The sequence below is a fragment of the Synchiropus splendidus genome, chromosome 5 (genome assembly GCF_027744825.2).
Source record: "Synchiropus splendidus isolate RoL2022-P1 chromosome 5, RoL_Sspl_1.0, whole genome shotgun sequence".
Lineage (NCBI taxonomy): Eukaryota > Metazoa > Chordata > Actinopteri > Syngnathiformes > Callionymidae > Synchiropus > Synchiropus splendidus.
In genome coordinates, this window is record NC_071338.1 from 8063702 (window position 1) to 8087358 (window position 23657).

Below are 23657 nucleotides of genomic sequence, written 5' to 3' on the forward strand. Positions count from 1 at the left end.
AAACAGAAGCCAATAACCAATAATGCAACCACGTTAAATCCTCTTCACCTTGGGAGGACCTGTTTGAGTGGCTGTGTCACGTTAAGATTAATTCCCCCCTAATACTAATTGGTCCTTTGGCTTGAAGGGCCCTGAGGGACGGGCTCCCTCTGGTTCACACTCAGAGGGGCTTGCCACCATTGGAGGGGTGCTGATGAGCTTGCGTTTTTATCAGCGGCAGCATTCCGCCAGAGCTCCCCCGGGGCGCCGCGCAAGCTATAATTAAGTCTCACACAATCCATAATTGCTGTGTTTACAATTGATGTAGAGGAGCAACAGAGAGTGAAGAGGGAGCGGAGACATCGTGGAACACCATTGTCCTTTCTAGTTACGTCCACGTCCGACTTTATGGTCGATTATAAGTTGAGATGTGGTGGTGGGGTTGTTTCACAGGGAGTTGGAAACATAGAAACAAGCACACATGCGTTGTAGTCACAAGAGAAAACACTAAACAGCAGACGTGGGTTAGAGAGAGCCACACGTGGCCATTGCACACACAAATCTCAGTCTATTTGCTCATGGCAAACTCACATTTAAAAGTTTGCACCATTTTACAGTCTAGGTGACCGTGCACAGGAAAATGGCATGGAAGAGGGAGAAAGGAAGGCAGGAAAAATCGAGTGTGGCTGCACATTAAAAGGTGCAAATTTCATATTAAAATGGCTTCTCAGCTGCCTCGGCTCACTTCCCTCCACCTTAATAAGCTCTCTGGGCTGTTTGGCAAAGGCTAAAACCCATCACTTATTTATTTTCTCCAGATAGCCCTATTAATTTTCCTCAGGCCCGGAGTGCTCCAGCAGACAGCGATGTGGACTGGAGCTGTTGTCCCTTGGGTGCTCCTTGAGGAAGAGCCATAAATGACCCAAATAAAGGGGTACTTTTGAAGGCTGAGGAGAGGCGCCGGGACCATTAAAACTAAATGAAGTGTTTATTAGCCGTGCCGACAGCACTCTAAACAGCGCCAGATCAAGGGCAGTTACAGTTAATGCGTCGCGCCGAAGTGCTCACTGTTTGTTTGGCCTCTCCAATCTACCTGAAAGAACCAAAGGGCGCCATTTTTCCCACTTCTTCCAGCTTTTTTTCCCTGACTTTTTTTCAGACAGTGTTTATCGCTCTCTCATACAACTTTTATTTATTATTCTATTGTAATTTAATTATTAATTTCACTATTATATTGGACAAATCCAAGACATTAGTGTATTTGGATGAACTTTAAGCTACATTGATAAACATATGGACCTCTTCTGGACAGTTAAGTTTTCTGAGGTATAAAATAAATATAAACAAATACAAAACCAAACTATGCTCCAAGTTGCAGCCTGGCTGAGGTTTGTCCTAGTGAATCAAATACAATGAGGACAGGTAAGGCCTTTGACCCCACATGGTCTTGATGTCACTAAAGTTTTAGTTATGGATTTGTCTTTGAACAAAACATGGATCACCACACCAATATCTCCCCACTACCTTGGGCTGCAAGACGGGAGGATTAGGATATCTAAGTCAGGTGCACCGGGTCCCTCTGGAATCCCCCACAGTTTTCAGACTAAAGGAGACTGTTACAGACTTTGCGACAGGCCACTGCCTGGATAGTGAATCCTGCATTAGATTTTGCGAAAGATTGGTGGAACTCTGAACCTTTGAGGCCAGAATCCATATTTAATATTGGGTTATGAATCCAGGGGTACAAGAAAACACTCTCATGAATGGATCTAAAATGAACCAGAAAAGTCTCATGCCAACCCGAGACATACGGTAATAATTTGTGTGAAGCTTGGTCCAACTCTGTCCTTTCCTCATTCAAAGAGCAACTCGATGCACTGAGACCAAATTGCAGCACAGTTATGTTTCAAATGTCTCAAGTGTGCTTTCTAGCACATAACTATTATTTTCAACATATGTTCCTTTGTCCCAAAATGGTGAATGAAGCGTCCGACTGGAAAAGGCGGCCTGGTTCTTCTTTAAAGAATTTGCAGAGAAAAAGTGCCACAGTCGACTGGATCAATAGCATGAAATCGTTGGCCGCGGAACATCAAAACACAAACTGTTTCCTCTATTGAAAATCTTCAAAATGCCTCTCCATTTCAGTTAGGGTGGGGTATGTCGGGAAGTACCCAAAAGTAACTGAACCATAAAATAGATGTGCTTTTTCAACCAATTCACTGGGGTCTTTGAAAAAAAATGGGCGATTTACACTTTAAGGAGGTGATAATGAGGTTTGAGGTTCTCAGTGTGTCATCTTGATGCACCAAAAGCTCCATATACAACCATGCCAAAGAAAATGTGGCGGTTTCTCGGGACCCCTTTAATGTTAGGGAGGTGTGACAGCAGCTAAGCGCACCCCATTAGCAGGAAGAATAAAAACAGTAAGGAGTTGTATGTCTCTCCGCCGAGCGGGGGCCATTACACTGTGCGACCTGACACAGTCTGTGGCTGGGCAAGAGACGTTCTGATGGGGAACCAAAAGCCGCTTTTAAGGCTCTGATTGCTTGGTATTCTGAAATTCCCCTTAAAAGTTTCCCCTTCCCTCTAATTACATTCTTCATTGCATTTGGCCTTTCAGACAAACTGCCAGAGAAGCTTTTGGAGAAGGCAAAAAAAGTGAAGTCGGGCTCAAATTCACTTTCTTCTAATATGAGCCGAGGTGTAATGAAAAAAATACACTGAAAATAGATAAACTATGGAATAAAATGTACATTTATCTTCCCACTAATAGGCAGAATTATTACACAAGTGACATTGACAAGTTCTTACATTGATCCATATACATTTCATCGAGGAGGGGAAAAAGAAAACGCTGTACCTGAAAGGACTCGGCAGTAGTTTGCGACAATCCCTCTGCGAGTGTTATTTTCTCATTAACTCATATTTAACTTTTTAATGTGATATTTCTTTCCCATAAATTTGCCTCCATGGTAATAGAGTGTGTGAGTGAGAATAATGACGCTCATTTAGAGCTGAATTAAAAGTTCAAACAAAGAAAAGTTCCATAAATCCAAAACACATTTTTTTCCCCTCATACTGATCTCTAATTATTTTTCATATCCTCAAGCAGTGTACGGTAATATCGTGACTTCCTGTTACGGCTTGCATATCTGAAGCTCACACCACGCGGAGCACCATTTCTGCCCCCTCTCCCCCCACCAACACTTGACTATTCCTGAAAGAAATTATCCGAAAGTGGCAGCAAATGAAGTTGGTGTTTAAATTGCAACGGCGTTCTATGAAGATTGATGTTGGACACAGTAGACTTCTGAAGTCGGAGGTGGCAATTACGATCCGGAGTGATTATCCTTGCCCATTAATAGCAGCAGATAGCATGTCACAATCAAGGATGTGCATAATTAATCAGCGGTTGCTCTTTGTAGCCCCCTCTCGCTCTCCTCTGACTCCTTTTCCTCTGGGCTATTTCCAATGTAAAACAGGGTTACGGACAATTCCCTAAAGTGGAACTAAATGCATCGCCCAGAGCTTACAAGACAAAGCGAATGCCACCATTGACAGAAACATCAGTGGATAGTCATGAACTCAAAGTCACGTGAGTCATTCCTTCATTCAAAATCCATGAGATGTACAAGCAAGCAAGACGACTTTTTCAAAACTTTCAAAACGTTACCCTAATACCTAAGAGACACGGTCTGATGGTTGGGTCAGGATTGCAGACGTTTGTGGGATTCCCCTGAAACATTGTTGTTCATTCTCCTTAAATACTGACAATGATAAGAGCCATATGAGTCAGTGCTACATCAGTATTGTCCTCTGAAATGTTAATACTAGTTGCTTTATTTGACACTGGTGCCCCAAAGTTACCAAACGCTTCACCTTGAAACCTGGATTTTCCATTTAAACCAGGATTGAACATTTGTTGCCTATCTCGCTCATGTAAAGGTGCTGACAGGTAGCTATAAATCCTGATGACTTGTTATTGTAACGTTGATTGTGTGACAGCTGTGAGAATTCAGGTTTTTTACTGTAACCAATGAGTTTAGTATACATGTTTGATCTGGTCTAACTCTTGTTTGTTATGGTTATTTGTTTGGCAGTGGTGCTATGTTAGAACCGTAGGAGTCATGGGGTGCTGTGTCACCATTATATAATAATAATAATGATATATTTTTTTGTACATCACCTCTACACCATAGTGGAAAACACAGTAAATAGCGCTTAAAGACTAAAAATGTCCTTTATTCTACCTTACCTAAACTCTCTGGTCAATTCTTTACACAGACGAACTCCTCAAACTTTTTGTAGCGTACACAAGACGCTCTTCTGACTGGTGCAGTGGAGACCCAGAGCTTTCCATCAATGCCAAACCCTAACTGAGAACCTCCAGCTCAGCCAGAGTGATTTATTTAAGTTATTATAGCCCATTACAGAACAAAAACGTAGCAAAAACCCACTCCATAATAGAAGCCATTCAAACAATGGGACTGCAGAAGCCATCGCTGGTGTTTGGGCCGGTGACGTCCAGCACACGCCACAGCAGCCACTCACCCTGCATTGTCTTCAATCAAATTCTACACATGGTTTCGTTTCAATCCGACTCAAAAGCTCTCGTGTTAACAAACCATAACAGATCTCCCTTAATCCGCCTGGCAACAAAAGATGGATGCAAGAGACACTCCGCCTCTCCGTCCCTTGAATCACTCCTCATTTGCATACAAAACACTTGCTTTAGGTGAGGGCATATATTAAAGCCATTATTTCCTCTTGTTCCCACTGAAGAAAAAAGTTTGCATAATTATGTTTAGCACAATGTCTTATGGAGACTCCGCTATCCAAGAGCAGCTTGACAAATCCTTCCTGTAGCTGACGGCCATCCAAACACTGTCCTGCAGATAATGGAGGCGAAGACACATCCAGCCATGTCTCTCTCTCTCAATAAACAAAACACACCCGAAAGCAGTGAATGATGCGCTGTTACTTCTGGTGACCTTCCGAAGTGAGGATTATTTAAAATATTATCTTGGCGACACAGAAAGGCAAGTTCTACAATATTCTGAATTCATGGTCTCGACCTGGATTAGATTACTAGGAAAACTCTCTGGTTAGTTTTACCACGGGATATTGCTATTCTTAACAGATGAAAACATCTGAAACGGAGAGCATAGGTGTGGAAACAGTGTGGGATGCTCTGAGGAGGGGCAGCAAGGCTAAAGTTTAATAGGATTGCAGTGAGACCTGCCATGATGTTTGGTTTGGAGACGGCAGCTGTGACACAAAGAGAAGAAGAAGTGGCAGAGTGGAAGATGATTAGCTTCTCATTGGGAATGACTATGAATGGCAAGATACTAGTATATCAGATGGACTCATGTAGAAGTTTAGAGACAAAGTAAAGACTCAGAAGGAGAGGAGAGACAAGGAGCATGGGACATAGAAAGTTTGAGATGCAAACACAACAGATCAGAAGAATATGAAGGGGAAGACCACCTTTGAGGTGCAAGGAACATGAAGAAGACAGGCGTGAGTAGGGAAGACGAACTAGATGGGCCAACAAGAAGAAGTGTCACTAAACTTCCGTAACTGGGAGGGATGAATTCACTCACACACCACTGTCTCCTACTGCTATCAAGTATTGCTGCATCACCTGCATGCAACAGTAGTAAGGTAGAAATAGGAGGAGGGAGGTCTCTTACTTCTGTTAGGGTGGAACGCAGGCTTCAAATACAGTTTAATGCCATGGTTCACAACTACGACATTTGGCCAAAGATCAACAAGTCATGTGTTCAAGATTTTTGCGTCAGGAAAACAAATCTACACTCACATTTACAGTCTATTTGCCGTGAAGTACTTTAGTATCATTTTACTTGACTGTTGTCCAATAACAATTTCAGACATGGCGGACCAAAATAAAAATGTCATCATTTTCCCTGGGCATTTGTTGTAAAACTAATCAATCAGGCTTGCGATCACTCACATGATAAATCCACCAGCTATTGTGGAGGCACAGAGGAAAAACCTTCATTAGTGGTCGCCTCCTATGCAGTAAGTGATAGAATAATGTGGCAGATATTCAGTGTATTGCTGATATTTTTCTTGTTTCAGCATGTCATCAAGTCACCTTCCTTCCTTCTAGGTTACCTGAACTTGTTTCCTCTCCAAAGTGGCAACAACAGATCAGCGGTTGTTTGATATATGTTTTCTTTCTTCACTGTCACCCAAACTCTATAATCAACGCATAAATGTGTCAACCTATGTGCCTGACAACATAATTGCACGTTCACTCAAAGTCTGACCTTTTATTAAACACTGAACACAGATACCATTCCCTGACTGACAGCTCAAAGTGACATCGGAGTTCTATAGCATACAAAGCGGATGGGCGGATTTAGTACTAACAATTCCAATCCCATTACAAATCCTGGAAAGGAACTGGAGTGCGCTGTTTTTAAATACAAATGCGGGGGAATTAGTCAGCGCTAATGTGGCCACTTTGCGAGATCAAACGTAAAAGAGGTGCGTTCCTGGAACAGGACTCGGTAACGGGTGCCGAATAGCAAGTCGGTGCAGGAGGCCTGATTTGCACAATCTTCATATTCATTCGCTAATGATGAGTACCTGACTTGTACATCTGTTCCTGACAGTCACCCCAGGCAACGCCGGTTCGATGAAAACATAATTCATGGCGCAAAAGTGCCGTTTTTGTTGTTGTACAGACTCTGACCCCAGTCCCTCTCACAAACGCTGTTCACATGTGCGTTGATCGCTATCTCTGGATACGCAGAAACTCACCCGGCTTGACTTGCCGGGCCCTGTTCTGCTCTCGGTGGCTCCAGGGGTTTTACCGCACACCTGTGTGGTGACGTTGAGTCCTCTGAACGGTAGTTTCTATGCCGTCCCTGCCTCCTGGTGGTTTAAAGCGGCATGAAAAAAGCCTCAAACGCAAACATAAAGGCCGTGGTGAAGGCTTTTATCATGTTACACATTAGCCCAGCCCAATTCATACATGTGAGTGTATTCCCTTAAAGGTGTGCTCATATCGTTTGTGCGCAGCCCTGTCATCTGCATAAAAGCAATCGCACACATACAGGGAAAAACACGTACACATTAGCATGTTGTCGTGGCTGTGTGAGTGGCAGCTGGGTGTAAATTGTGCACGGGTCTCCCGTAATGAGGACTGATGGCTTGTGCCGGCTGTATATTCCAGGAGGGTGTCTTCTGACAGCTTTGGGAGCCGATAAAGTAATAACTAATAATGTGCAGATAACGGCGCCGCTATGTGACAACTGTGCTAACGCTGAGAGAGTGTGAGGTTGTGTGCGCCTGAGTGATGGAGTGAGAGAGAAAGAAAGAGGAGGAAATCGAGAGAGGAGGACCGAGTAAGAGGGGGCTGATGAGAGAAAGGGAGGGAGCCTGTGCTACGGGGGCTTCCTTTCAAGTTTCAAACACAACCTCCGGTGATGGTTTCAAACCTAATTCACTACCTCCAATAAACACACTGGCAGAAAGAGAATACATAAACTGTTTAACAATCACTCACTTTGAAAAAAGGGAAAAGAACAGAAGGGGGGAAAGAGAAGGTATCCACCCGGCATTGCTTTTTTATAATCCGTCAAAACTATAAACAGAAATTGAAATAAGAAGAGATAAGGAAGGTGTGTAAGAGAAGCACCAGGGACAGAGAAGGCTGCTCTCCTCCTCTTTCTTCCTGCTGGAGTGAGTGATCCTATTCAGGTTCTTACAATGTGCCGACTTCTCTGTAAATCACAGTTCGAACTCAGGAGTGACAGAAGACAGCGTGAATGTTGCTATTTTCCCTTTCTCTTATCCCAGATGTACATTAGCGTAGGCCCTTGGAGTCACAGTTAAAAGTTGGATTGCCGTGTTGTCCAGTAGAGGAGGACTAGCAAGTTTGCATGAGGATTGAGTACGGGCCTGTGTGGACCAGCTGTTTAGAACGCAGAATAGATTGAACGCAATGATCTGCTCTGATTTTCACACTGTAGACATTAGCACTACGAATCTGACGGCTAGAGCCACAGCCCCATCTATTCGGGTCCACTTTATATGCTGGACGTAGTCAAGAGTCCTGACATTTTTGAGGGCTGGCTGTTTAGAAAAGAATGTGTTGAAAGAAGAAGAACGGATGGCACGGATGAAATTGCCTATAGTGTGACCCTGCCCTAAAATTTGAAGTTTTCATTGATGGCCAGCTTCTGCTTTAATGGTGCATGCGTACAAACTCAACACCCAAAATACTAAATCAACCGGCAAAGCAGAAGGCTACGTCACCAACATCTCACCCACACAGGACTCAATGTTACCTATTTGTGAACAAATCAAATTTGACCTGTTCTATTGTTGTAATGTAGAAGGGTCACGATAGAGACGCAGCAGCACAAGCGTTTCAGCGGGAGGAAAAAGAAAGTGCAAAGACATAACAGTGCGGTTGTGTTTCGAGAGGTAAACCACAGGTTGGGTCTGGTGTCTCGGTGCTGATCCAACTTTTCCCTCGGTGTGATTGGGTCTCTCATTAGGAGCCAGGGCCTGTAACAAGAGACCGTGCTAATGCCTAGCTGTGTTTAGAGAAGCAGAGAGCAGCAGTAGCAACCTTTTCAAAAACAAGGCTTCAACCAAGGGACAATGACTATTCTCGAGACTACTGCAGAGAAAGAGACTTTTCTTCCTCTGCTGCAAAAACAAAAGCTTCAAAAGTGAAAAATCATTGCGAACAAAGTTACTAAATAAACATATGCAAAAAGGCAAACTGAAATGAGCTGAAATAATGAGACACTACTGGCTATTTGTTCACAGAAATGAAGTTTAAAATGGCAACCATTAACTTGTAAATGATCGCCTGGTTTGATAGACAGCTTCTCATAAAAGAGCAAGTCAGTATGCATCTCAATTGAGAAGGACCTGAAGGCGACAGAGCTGAATTGGGCACATGCAAACTCCACATTCCACACCATCCAGAACTGAATTGCGCTTCAACCTCATCCCTTCTCCAGCATGCTGTCTTAAACTTAAAGCTCAAAACCCTTCATGCCACACAGATCATGTCAGGATAAGCAGCTGTCTCTGTCACTTATCAGTAAATGACGACTACTACTTTTACCCCTCTGTCTGAGTCTACACAATATGAGCTTGTTTTTGTGCCCGGAGCCGTGTGAGTGTTGTTAAAGACAATCATGTATCACAAAGACTTGAGTTTCACTGACATCAACAAGCATAACCTTGGAATTTTCCATTTTAATGAACCCACAGAAGACGCCGTCCTGCCCCGACTTGCTGCGATGACTGTAATGAGGATGACTCGGTGTAGCCACTATGTTTTCAAGTTAATCACAGAGGATGTTCAGAGTGGACGTGTCACTTCAAAAATAGCAGAGTTAGTCAAAGGGGTAACAGGGTTTGGGGTCAGGAGTGCGGGGTGTGGACGCATCCAAAGTTCAGAGCTCCACGCTTCGGGGGACAGTCCATCAAAAGAGCAGGCCACCCTGTTCAGAACAGCAGCCAGGGCCTCAGGGGCCCCACCAGTGACAGCTCCCATGTCACAGTGAGTGCTGTAGAACACAGGTAGTGCACCCTGGGGGCCTGCTGAGAGATAAAAATGCACCCGGACACCTGCATGTGAAACTGTAATTTGTCTTCTCTCATGTTCAAGGTGTTTTATGAGCGTAAGAGGACAAGGTGAAACAGCGAACAACACAAGCAAGCTCACGTACGCATCCGGAAATCCTCGCTCTACAGCTCTGCGTTTTTTTTTTAAACTTAGTTTGACCGTTGAAGGGGAATGTTGCTCACACGTCAATAACTTAAAGGAGTAGGTCTAAGGTTAAGCAGCATTTGCAGCCATAGAGAGTGAGCTAATCGACTTGCCAATTGAAACTGTAACTCACGCTACATGTTGGACTAGCTGCTTCGCACGAAAGCTCTGACATGTATACGTTCATCCATACGTTCTATCACAGCTACTTGAGGCAAGTAGTGGAGGACACCCTGGACCCTTGACTGGAAGCCCTGCTCCAGTCAATCTCAAGCAAACATAGTGTAGATACACAGTCATGACATCGGACACATCATCTGTTACCCACTCTATGAGTTAGGACAGTGGAAGGGAACCAAGCAAGCACCTGGAGAACATACAAACTCACAGAAAGGGCCCAAGTTCACTCCAAGAGTTTGCCCAAATTACAACCGAACCTGCTACATACAGTAGGTTGGTTTGAAACCAGCTTCAAAGATCAACAATGAGCATTTCTATCGCAGAGGTCATAAACAAAACCACCATGTGCTTCACAATTGATAACTTTTCCTCATCTAGGTTCTGAGAAGAAAGTTGTGGACCAGAAAAACTAGCAGGCAGCAGAATTGAGAAAAAAGTTCACAAGGAGCATTTTCCCTTGTTGTGCAAATGGCTGTGTGCGTGTCTATAAGCATGACTGTGTGTGTATTGCTCGGGGTGACTGCAGATCCCTGCCTCTTGCTGTATATCTAATGCTGAGGTATTAGTGAGGGTCCCTCCCAGAGGCAGTGACTACACAGGCTCTACTGAGAAGGAGCTCATCAACGCCCCGACTTTCAAAGGCAGCTTTAGCCAGTGCCATTCAAAGCAATCAGCCCAGTCAGGGTCTGCCCATCCAGCCCAAATCCCTTCATGGCTGTAAGAAGAACTGTGAGTGGAGCCCGCTGGGCCAACGCAGAGATGGAGGGTGGGATTTGCTTATGAGGGATTGTGAAAAGCCCGTGACACATGCTTATTCATGCCCCAATAACCCACAACAAAAATATATACGGCATATGAAGGCAGTAATGAATTATAAAGAAAACAAAAGCGGGAAAGACAGCGATGTAGAAAAGTCTGCAGCCGAGCCACACTAACTTCACTGCTGGAGCTGTGAATCAAATGGAAATACCTTGGATTTGGAGGTAGACGAGAAACATTCAACAGGTAGAGAAATGTTCGCTAAACACAAACAGTAACTTTTGCAACTTGAATTCATTCACTGCTTACGGCATATTGACTGCCGGTGGGAAAAACCCCAGATGAGTTTGTCTCATAAAGTAGTCAGATGAAGCATCTCTGTAATACAATAGTAATAATAAAACTAATAATAGTTTGTACAACAAGGAGGAAAAACAGAGCTTTTATTGTGACCCAGTCATGGTGAGAAGAACAATTTATGAAAAGCTTATGTTGAAATTTGCCTCACCACAAGTCTGACTCAAATCTCTCGCCTTTCATTCATGGAATACTTCTAATGGATACAGACAGCTAACCACATATTGCAGGTGCAGTTCTGGAAAAAAAAAAGTCAAGAAATTTGATAGATACAATTGAGAATAATGATCAAAGAAGGAGCCTTTAATCATACATGGCAAAGTAGAATTCTCTTTGGTTGGCTTATATTAAGTTACGTGCCTCACCCTGATAATTGTCATCATAATAAACCTGTTTTTTGTTTTTTTTTCTTATTTTATGAACGCTTTGACCTGACATTGCTTGAAAGGGAGCAAAAAAAGAAAAGGGGGAAGCTTCAAGGTACCACATACATGCTTGTCGAGATGAGTCATAATGTATAAACAGCGCAGGAGAACAGGGAGCATGTTGACCTAAAACAGGATAAGGGACAAGGGGAAGGGCACTTACAGGAAGGAGGTTATTGGCCCACTCTCTTAAAACAAAAACTCTGCAGAGGAGTGTTCAGCAAGGATGGATTCAATTCTCCTATTGAGATCAGGGAGCATTTGGCCCTTTCAAGCCTGGGACAGTTGGGATATGAGGAAGGTAAAAGCCTTATTGAATGCCGAGCCATCTCGCCCTGGCACTTAATCAAAGGAGTGAGAGCATGGGAAGCCAAGCTCGCAGGTTATCCTCCAGGAAGCATACCAAGTAGTTATCAAAAACATGCAAGTTCAAAGCGGCCCAACTTTCCTAAATCAGAAGTGTTTTGGTCCAAGCCCTGAGCAATGATTATAGACGTTGACACATAAAGAAGGAGCCTGGCATTTGCTTGGACTTGCAAACATGCAAGACACTTTAACCGATCAGTTTGCCCATATTTTTTACGGAATAATTTACGTTATAAAATCACAATAAATGTCCAAATAAAACATACTTATGGTTTAGCACAACTACAGATGCATTCTCTTTCACTTCACTTTCTGTTACATCTCTCCTCTTTGCACTGGCTGTGCCTACTTCCATCCTCCACCTTTCTTTTACGCAACACTCTGCCCAGGGCTTCAGTATATGCAGTGCAAGGTGGCACGTACATTTCAGTTGAAAGCTTAATGCATCAACATGCAAATGCAAATCATTGCTATTTGACACCTTGGATGTGGGAATATGTTGGTGAAAAAGCATACATGTACACATACAGTTGACCGATGAAATGGTGCCACGAGCAATTCTAATTGTTTTTGCAGTGAAACAGTCGATATGTTGCTAATATAAACAAGGGTTGCATGAAGAGCTGCCCAGTAGGATGTTACAAATGTAAATTTTATTGCTTAAAGTACTGCAGGGTTTCCAGCTTTAGAGGGAGTCAGATCTCTCGTGCCCCGGTGGACGCCAGGCTCAGATGCCCACCAGATGTAGACCAGAACCGGAGCGGTTGTTGTCTCATTCACTTGATCGCTAATATGTGAGATGTTGGCTACAGTACTGAATGATGATGGCATTGACCATGAAATGCCTAGTAATAAATGCCGTCCGAACTGAACCATCCTATCTTCTCCAACTTGAAGCGGTTCTGCCACAGACAGTGTGACAAAAGAGCAGCCGAGTGGAGTGAAGGCAAAATTGCGTGGAGCACTCTTCATATATATATATATATATACTTCATATTTTATTCTGGAGGAAACCTTGCCTCTTGCAGCACGTTCATTACAGAAACCTGTAACCTGTCAGGGTTTTCAGAATGTTCTCATTTAACCGAGTCCATCTGTCTGACCATTGAAAACAGATGGACCTTAATTTGTATTTTCGTCCACATTGCAAACTAACTACTTGGGAAGGCTAAAATAACACACAAACAACATCAGCTATGCCAACAACGAAGAGAGTACAGTACCAGATCAAAACCAGGAGTTGAGCAAATTCAGCTAGGCCCTTTGAAAGAGGATCCCCCAACTATTACCCACCTCCTATTGATTCGCTCAGCAATTTCGTGTTCCTTCCACCAGTCTTGGTCGAACTGGCCATCCAGCAAACACTCATCAGTTTTTCTTTTTTTTTCTTCCTACACATGAATGATTGATACTCTGCTTCTTTTCAAAACAATAATTGAGGACCACCTGAAACTGATACTTACTGCAGAAGGTGAGTCTCAGGCCGCAGTTTTGCCAATTAGCAATGCCTAGAAAAGTTGTTTTGTTTTCGAGACAACACAGTGTTTACCAATTGTTTTTTTCATTGCGACCTAGCAAACTTACATCAGCAAGTTCTGAAAAGAGCTTTTGAGACGTTCTAAAGGTGAATTGGGAATTTGTCCCTCACGCTGGTGCACTAGTTTCCTTGCAGTTTAGTACGTGGTCAACAGTAGAGGTGGGAATCCAGTGACTCAATATCATGATTCACAAATGTCAAGCAATATAACAACTATTCTGATTGTCATTACTTCGTCGATATTACAGTGTAATTGTACTGGCTATGGTGAAAGTACTGCAGAATATGTTTCAATAAAACCACATTTTCATCAATGGATTTGGGTGTTGTCTTAGATTATAGGAGTTCCATTTATGATACTGCATGTGATTGTCAGTTTTTAAAGAGTCAAATCAGGATCACAATTCTTGAAACTTGAAACAAAAAGCTCAGTGGATTTAGCATCAGAGCAACAGGAATGAGTCGCCCTGTCTGATCTGGAACAGAATTTGACCCTGTGATGCCTGAACGATGACACAGTTGACAGAGAGCTACTGTTGTTTTAAACTGAAAGTCTTCATTGGTCCTTGGTGAACAGTCTAAAACATAAATGTATGTACCTCATTTAATATATCAACTCATCACGCTTAAGAGGTCTTATTTGAATAACAATGCAAACTTCTAAAATGATGTGTTCAGTGTAGCTCCCAACTTATTATTATCTGTGCAGGAAACAACACATGCTACCTGAGCAAACAAATCTCTAAAAACAAGCATGGTCATAGCGGGAATCAGATGTGTGTGACATTATTTAAAACCAATAATTTCCTCTGACAACAACAGTTACCGCCATGCTAACCGTCAAGGTAGCTATTAGCTCAGGGTTGTCCACTGTCAATGATCAAACACAGAACTCTTTCATCACTATACCATGGTGTCGAAGGGGTTCGCTCGCCCTAATGCCGCATTGTCTCTGCAAACATTTCAACTAACTCCACTACAGCCAGATCTAGTAGGTTTTTACTTATTCCACAAACACAAAACCACCTTCAAAGACAGTTTCAGTTTGTTCTTTTGTCCGAATTGAGTCTTGATCTTCATTTCTAGGAAATGACGAAGTGTGCACAAAGAAAAAATTAAATAAATTCCCCATCAAATCAGTAAAAAAAAAATCAAATAAAAAAAAAATCAGTAAAATTACTTCAAATTACCTTGGATACTTGAAGGAATGTATTTGGATGAACCCCAGGTGACAGACATAACAGGAGGTGAGCGACCAGCCTTGAATGTGCTCAGGCGAGGATTTGTGCACATTTGCTGTCGGGATCATGGACGAAAAACATTTCCAAAGGAAGATTGATGCTAACAATAGCCAGTGGCTGAGTTATAATATCATTTAAACTATACAATATATTTGATATGCAGTGTATTTTATGCAAAATAATGCATAAAGAATATTCACTTTTGACCCAGCCATTCCTCTTCTGTCTGAAGGTCGCTGTTTCCCCACAATAAACTGAAAAGAAAGAACATATATTGCACTCCAAATCTCATCACGTATAAACAGTGAGCTCTGAGCACATCTCCAATTCTTTTTTCAAAGTAAGTCCTGCTGTTACATTTCAAATACCTCGGGGTTATGGGTCATAATGCTGCTTTCCAGCTTCTGAACACATTTTATTCAGGCAGCCTACTGTAAATAGGGGGAGATCCAACATCAAATATCTCTATTCCCCACGCTGCCCCGTTCGTCTGTTCCGAGTGGATTTGTGCTTTTGGTGAACAAAGTAATGGTTTCTACTTTTCTCTTAACAGACTGTGAATAGCGAGCGACAAAATAATTGAGGCAACTGTGTGTAGTATAGCTCACTTTGATGTCGCACTGCATTAAGCAAGACACTAAAATGACTCGAAATCAATCAGGCTGGCAAACATAACTGAGAGACAACATAAAGCCAATATATGTCAGAAAAATTAATTAGAGTTGCGTGTGTTATGGCTCAACGCTCTGTGGCCATTAAACTGGTAATAAATGTGTTATAAAGCTTTCACAAACCCTTGAGGCTATTAAGGATTGAGCTGCAGAGTTGTTTACGAGTTGGGCTTTATTAGAGGCTGAGCTTATCACCGTTTACCATGCAGGGAGCCTCAAATAAACTTCATAAATAGCAGGCACTCGGCAAAGCTAAACAAGCCAAGGATATGATAATTGTCTGAAATGCATCATAAAACAATAAAGAGAAGGAAGTGGAGGAGAAAGAGAGGGTGGCACAACAACCCCGTGGCTTCACATTGCCTCTGGGAGATGGAACAATTTCAGGAGACAATTGTTAAAGTTGACTTTGTAGATTATTTGTTCAATATTCAGTCAGTTAAAGACGATATGGAGTTCTCACTGTTTGAGGTTCATATTGTCATTTCTTGCACATGCAAAACATACAGTACAAGCTTTCAAACATGAAAGCAGACTGACTGGTCATCTATCACCACGTATTGCGGCATTTTTTGTGTCATTTAAAAGATTGTGGGCAGTGCTGAGATTTGTGAAGACAGTTTTACTGCAGTAAGTCTGAAGAGGATTATAAAAAAAAAGTGTTCTTGACAAATATTCAACGGAATACAACCATGTTGGAGAAACAATTATGACCATGGCTTGGAGTCAGACCGGGAGGTTGGCAATGGCGAAACGTTGGGCAATGTTGAAACCCACAATGGGGGCACAATCCTTGTGTGACCCCTGTCAGATGAAAGTGAAAACTAAAGCAATAGTTTCCATAAACTTCAACAAGAAGAGCAGAGAAGGTGAATAATGACCATTGACCTATTTTGATTGGTCCATAATATCAGAGCAGTGAAAGTAAAGCCAACTGTCAATCGTGCCCTCTGTCAACTGAGGTGTGAATATAAGACAATGTCTACCTACTCAAACCTTGGATTGATGAATGTGACATCCTATTCAAAATACCTCGATAGAACTCAGCCACATGGAAATAACAAGAAAAGTACTTAGAGAGCGCCAGCCTCCGCCAAGTTGGGCATTCCATGTCTTTATCATGCAGGGTCACTTGAAAAAAGAAATGTTGATCCTGAACCAAAATCTCATCACCTGTTAGTTTGCTAACAGACAGCTAATCGTGAACGATCACTTGAACTCCTTGGCGAAGCCAGTAATGCAGCTTTGAAAGCAAAACAAACAATATGTTGACATGAGACCTTCGGAGTCCCTGCACTGGATAGATACAGAGCAATGTACGGGCATCGGTTACCACAATGGCATATGCTCATTTGCTTGAGTCAGGCGGCGTAGACAGCTCGCCGCTCGCTATGTGCAAGCCAAACCACATCTCATTATTAAAAGTAAACACTGATACCATCACAATTGCCTTCTTTATTGCATCTTTTATGCGCTCTGACCGACACCCCCTCCTTCATCTCCTAACAGTCAGACAATATAAACATAAACAGCCGCGTGCCTCATTTGGATTCGAAGTGAATGAGAGAGATTTGTATGAAGCCTTCGCAGCCCTGTGTGTCCCATTTGCATATGAGAAAACCGTTTCAAAGGACTTGTCTATAATGCATAAGAGCCTTTTAGGCTGTGTTTACCGCAACACTCGATTCCTCCCACTGACAATCCATGCATAGGTTTGCATCATTTTGTGAGACATGCCACTTTTGAATAATTCAGCCACTCATCTCTGCCACAGCACCACATTTAACAAACACAAATGCACACTCACATATGAAAAGACAAGAGTGGTCTACAAGGAAACTACAACAGTCACTCCCTTTGGAGAGACGGGAGTTTCATTACCTCAACGGCAGAACCTGTCAGATTCCTTTTGGCTTGTCGGGCCTGTGTTGTTAACAGGGAATACGATGTACACCACCGGTCCATTTAGAGGCAGCCTACGTCTGTGTACTTTAATGGGCCTTGGGTCTTGAGTGTCATGAGCAGAAAAAAAACGCTGTTCAATTTCCCTTCACGAGAGCTTAAAACAAGCGCCACCACTGTAGCAGTGCAATGCATAATTCACCACCTCTGATGTGTGTCTTAAATGCTGCTGAAATATACATGCCGGCATATGCAAATGTGGCAGCGCTCGCACATGCTGTAGTTGCTAAACAGACAATCAGAGAATAGCATGTCATGCAGAAAGTCCCTCCTGGACATGCAGAGAGTGTAGTGCAGTGTGTAATTGTGCGTCTGTCTTTTAAACGGGGTGTTAGCGGCGCACATTAGGGCTCGATGGTGCTGGGAAATGTGGCAACGCTTCGTTTACCTCAGGAAACACTTGATCGACACTGAGATGTTTGGTGAGAGCACTTTGTAGTTGTGTGATAATTGCAGACACAAGGGTCATAGGAAAAGTTTTCTTTTGAATATAAAAGTTTTTAAATACACACCCCAAGAGTCTGAACCGAAACACAGTGGAGACACTGATTTTCTTTTTGTTTTGTAGGAAATGTGTGATTTTTATTTTTTAATAAAAACTATGTATACTGTCTTTGAGTCGATCTAATATATATAATTCACCATCATTGCAGCTTTCCTGTAATACAGGAAGTTTATCTTCTCTGTGTGCATACAGTGCCATCGTCTATAAAACTTTTTCCTCAGCTACTCAGATTTTCTTGGGGCTTCCGTCGATGACTGACTTCTGACGTATTTACATTTTTAATTTATAGTCAAAAAATGGATGAAGTCATCTTCTGCAAATCACCATTGATGTTTGGGAGATGACACAAAAAGAAAAAAAAAATGTAAATAAAACATTTAGAAGTTTGCTCATGACGCGTTGTTTTTGCGTTGACGTTGCTATACAGAAAAGTAGTCATTTTATAAAACTGTTTACAATATGTTTCACATTGAACAAACAAAGCAACAGCAAAGTAGACGCGCAACTGGAGACAATATTTATGTTCTTGGACATAGCATGTGGAGTGTTGAAATGTTTTTGATATTATCAAAAAGTGTTTGATGAACTGGAAAGAAAAATACATGCTGCATCTAAGAACGTAAATAACATGTTCACTTGTGTGGTCAATATTAATCTTACTGTAAATAGTGTATAGTGCGACATAGGTCAAGCAAACTTCTAAATTTATTTTAAATTTATCAATATTTTGCTTTTATAGATGTGTTATTTACATTATTGCACATTTATTATACACAAGACATTAACAGTGAGTTGCAGCAGATTAGTTGCACAGTTTTTGTACTGTAAATTCCCAAAAAAAATAGATGTATCAGATGTTACAGTCATCACCCGAAATGCCGGGGAGCCCTGCCTAGAGAAAATTTCAGTGACAAAAAAAATAATTTACAAACCCCGGATGAATAAATCTCTCCATCAATAAAAAAGGCAGACAACAGTTATAGTCAGTTTAATAAATAGCAATATAAAGAGGGTTCAAATTTGGCCACTGGTGTGATTCAGTTTGACAGCCCAGCTTTAAAAGCAAAAAAAGTCAATATCATGGCCAAATCAGTTGGAATAAAAAGATTTTAAAAAAAAAATAAAACAACCTTGAATTTAACACAGCAGTTTAACTGACAAAAAATCCCATGAGTTATGACAGAGCACAAACCAAACTGTACATGTAAAAGCAAAATTTAAGAGTGTACAGGACAAGAACAGCAGCTTGTTATCTTTACACCCATCGTCCGAGTTTATGAGGGAAGAGGAGAAAAGGCAGATTGGTGATGTCAAACGTTATAAATGAGTAGATGTCTTCATCCCAAGTTATGGAAAACCCCCACCAACCTTGCTGAGCAATCCCTCCCGGTGGGTGCATGCATGTGTGTGTTGCGGTTCGGACCACACTCCAGCTCAGTCCGATTCCCAGCAGTGTATCTTAAACAGGGCCTTCCTGCCGTGCTGCCAGCCTGTTCCCCCCTGACAGGACAACAGCCCAGCTGACACCCCCTCAAACCTGCCAACACAACATGAGCCTTCGACCTGCAATCTGCTCGACTGATCCCGCTTGAAGGTGGGGATGGGGAGGAATATCAAACTACAAAGAAGACGCAAAAAATATTGCCTGATGTGCCTTACATCAGAATTGAATCCTATCTATGTATTGTTTAAAAGGAGGTAATGATAAACCAAGAAACACTGCAGCAATCAGAAAAGAATATGAGGCAAAGCTGTGAGATGTTGGCATCAATCCCAGCTCACATTAACCCAGGTGCAGGTACATCCTTGGCAGGAAGAGAAATCATGCTCCTGTATAAGAAATGCAGAGGTAAAACAAACAAAACAACGGTTGTATGGTAGCTGAGAGTCACGACTGCCGGTGCTCATGGCTGTGGGAAAGTTTGGAAGACTTCATCTCATGTAAGGCAACCTTTTATTAAGCCCAACTTAACTTTCAGTGCCTTTCCTGATAAAATGGTAATTCCCTCTAAGTCTGAACAGTATGTGACAGAGTTGAAGCTTTTCCCTTTCCCTTCAAAAATGTAAAATGATTTATACAAAATGCAATCTATAAATGTATTATGATCGTATCAATCTACAAAGGTTCAAGATCCATCAGTACAGTATTTCTTTGCAATACTGGTCAAATCAAGATTATATTTCACAACATTAAAACATGCAATGACTTAATTATTTGTTTTATCACATTACGATTATTACTGTTGGTATAAATATTATTTTTTCATTGTTCTTTTACCATAAATTTTGTGCTGGCTGTTTTATTTTCTATACAACAGCAGAAAAGAATTCTTGATTTGACCTTGTTCCACTCCATGTCAAGTCAAATGTGTGGATTTAACTCAGCCGACGCAATAATACACCTGACTAAACTTCTGACTAACCCAACGGCAGCCATTAGTTAAACTAGCCAAGAGTCCATTATGCATGTCTGTTTGAGTGGGACGGTGAGATTGGTAAATGGTTAAACCGAACAGGAAGCTCTGTCGGGATGCACGGAGCGTTGAACAGCGTAAATCGCAGACAGCTGACTTTTATATAGAGGAGGTGGGTGGTTATGGTGTTTGGGGGTGTGCAGGGTTTTATAAGAGTGTGAATGACTGATTCCCAGACACAGAGCATCCTGAATGGGTAAATGGCATTTACTCAGCCGGTTAGTCTGGGAAAACATATGGTGCCATTTGGAGGCCCAGACTGGTGCACGCTGTTCTCCTGTAATTAAACCGGCCCAGCAGAGAAGCGACATAACTGCCGCGTGATATTGTCGTGCAGCCCGTCGTGCTGCCACCCAGCTCGGGCTGCAGCTACGCGGCCAGAACTCTGTGTCATACGTCCTGTTAACACACTGTTCGACACCAGTAAACACCTTTGACACGTGACGCTGGCAGCTGTGCACTTTGGGCCGGTTGATCTTGGTGAAAGTCAAAGTGAAAGTGAGATGATGAACCTCTTTGTTGAAACTTTAACAGGGGTTTACAGGAGAGAAAAAAACACTGTCTTTCCACAGTGTTAATGTATTGTACATATTAGCATTAGTTTATTAAATAAAACCAAGGTATGAATCCACAATTTCCCCATTGTGGGAAGAATAAACGCAGACCAATCTAATATACAGCTGTGACTCCATTGTACACAACGGAAGACAATGTTTTGGGGAGTATAATAAACTATATCAAAAACTTTTGCCATAACAAAACGAATGTAATAAAAAAAGATACATCAAATTTCATTTTTGTTGTAGTTGTTTCGGTCCATCCAGCAGGGAGAAATACCAGCTCTGTTGATGTGGGGGAATCAGCACACACATACACACCTACTCGGGCTGTGTATTGGTGGACATCTTAAGATACGTATCCCGATGCAGTAGTGGTGACACGTTACATTGCAATACTGCATGCTCAGCAATATATTGTAATAAGAATGCTCATTTTGTTTGTTGTGACATCAGTCCAGTTAGACTTTAAGGTCCTTGCACATCAGACACCTATTTTTGATGCACATATTTCACACATAATTTGTTTTTGGGATCTGCTGTTTTCCATTGCAAGTTTGCACAACAGTATTATTTCACTGAGCGAAATTGAGACGAAACGCTCGTTGTTGACACGTCACATACCAAAACATTCAACATGGCGGAGAGCTTGATTGTGTTCATATCACAGCAGCCGATTCTTTATACAAAACAGGTAAAAAAAAAAAAAAAAGACAATGATCCGAAAGACAATGTTTGGAGGAAAATTGCTGCGGAGATTGAATATGATGACGGTGTGTGTGTAATCGAGCCCATGTAAAGTGCTAGCATTGTACCATGGACCAGATCGGCATTGAAGGCGGATAAACACAAGGGCCACCCACTGTAAACGGAGGGAGAAGCCCTCTCGCTAACAGGCAGAGCTCCGAGCAGCCGTCAGTGCATCAGGCTCTCCATGCCTTCAACAGCAGCTTCCCACCTCACAATTCTCCTTGTCCTCACATGTCCCTTTCCACACAAAATATTTTATCAGCGATACTCCAAGTAAATTCCGTACGTAATACAGTGATCGCAAAAAATAGGACCCTGTGACTTGCGTGCTGCGAATGTTATGTATTTAATCGCACCGCCCCCAATGTGCAAAGACAGGCACGTCAATATTCACATTAGAATATTTGCCAATTTCATGCCGTTTATCGGCGTCACTGTCAGTTAAATCATGGAGTCCAACAGAGAAATGAATCTCTCCCTGAATCAACAAAATAAGCCCAGTGTGCAAAAGAAAACACCAGGCACCAGTGCAGCAGTATATCCAAGTATCTATGTATTAAATATCAATATGGACAACTTAAAATATCAAGACAATATCAAACAACCAAGTAATGCCAAATTTCAGCAAAAAACTGAGTGAAGTATCATGATATTTGAGTGTATGGATCATTTCTTTCACCCCTTTCACCTACAGTGCACAAATCCAATCCACAGTCCACAATCCAAAGACGTTACTTTGATTCTCTAATGGGGTTGATGTCCGGGACCAAATTGCACGTTCCACTTTTCAGCAAGTCGAATATTTCAGCTCAAATATTCTTTATAATACAAAGTCTAGAGACCAGTGACAACTTAAGCAATGGGCAAAAAATAATATAAATACTTATCGATTTCGGATTTCCACCATAAATTAGCCATTGAAAGATACAGAATTTGAAGGCAGACGGCTGAGAGGGAAGAGGATTTTTTCTAAGATGTTATGGATGATTATAATGGCCGACTGTGTTTAGTTGATCTTCCAACAATGACTGGATGCTACTTCGTTTGCTTTAATTTGAAGTCAGATATTTCCGATGAACCCTCACTGGCAGAAAACCACAATCACACACTGTCACTGATAAGGCGAACATAATTCTTTGTGGTTGTGCGAAGCTGACAACATTCGTATCATGACCTCCTTTTTTGGGAAACGCGAGATAGACCTATCAGTTGGTTAATGAGAAGCGACGGAGGCTGAGGAGCTCACAGATGAATATCGAGGGCAGAAAACAAAAAGAGATTGTAAGTAAATATGGACTGTAATTACTATGACAAGGTTGAAAAAACAGATAACACACCACGGCAGCCTGAGGGCCCTCTCACTCTCCCTGGCATGTGCAAATGGAAAGTCGCACCAACACAGACACTTGACAATCTCCGCTCACTCTGGGAACAAATCACATGTTTTAATCAGCTTGCTACAGCACCTAATTAGGATCCACTAAGCCGCAGCTATCAGCCGCCATCGGCCACTTCCTTTCGCCTTCAAAGAGCTGATTTTTCACTTCTTCTGCAAGCGACTTAGCACGGCAGCTATCGTGACGGAACACTCAGATGTGCAATAAACCTGAAAAGTGTAAGTGATGTCTGAGGAAAAAAAAAAAAAAAAAAAAACGGATGTGTAAGTCGACAAGACGCTGCAGCCTGCAGGGAAAGTATGAGTTGTAGCAAGTACATGATAATAGGATTTGGGGATTGCAACTGAAGAAGAACTTGTCTTTAATGCTGGACATACGCAAAACTAGTCTCTCCTCCCACTCCTGTCTGCCAGTGCTGGTGACCGCAGCGTGCATCCGCCACAATATGCCTTCCAGAGATTTCTGACTTATCTGAAATGTTTTCATGATGATAAGGACAAAACTTCTGAAAAAAAAAAAAAAGTTTTCCAGGCTAAAAAGTGGTGCACCGTGGAGGCTTGATGTCCTCAAATCAGATGAGCTACAGTGTCCTGAAAATACAAAAATAAAATAAAATAAAATAGATATCATAATGTTCCATTGGCACCAGTCACAAGGCAAGTCCCACGGTGCACGGAAACAAATTAGTTTTCAGTTTTTAAACATGTGCTCCTACTAAACAATGCTGATCC

General features: G+C 42.0%; 1 protein-coding gene across 1 annotated transcript in view; it reads right to left on the bottom strand.

Annotated features, from left to right (window-relative positions):
- The window catches only part of fto (FTO alpha-ketoglutarate dependent dioxygenase), a 101792-nt gene continuing 78135 nt past the window's right edge, over nucleotides 1-23657 (bottom strand). The window contains exon 9 of the mRNA XM_053865132.1: nucleotides 1-23657. This exon is cut by the window's right edge and continues 10130 nt beyond it. The gene's annotated coding sequence lies outside the window, so the exon portion shown is untranslated.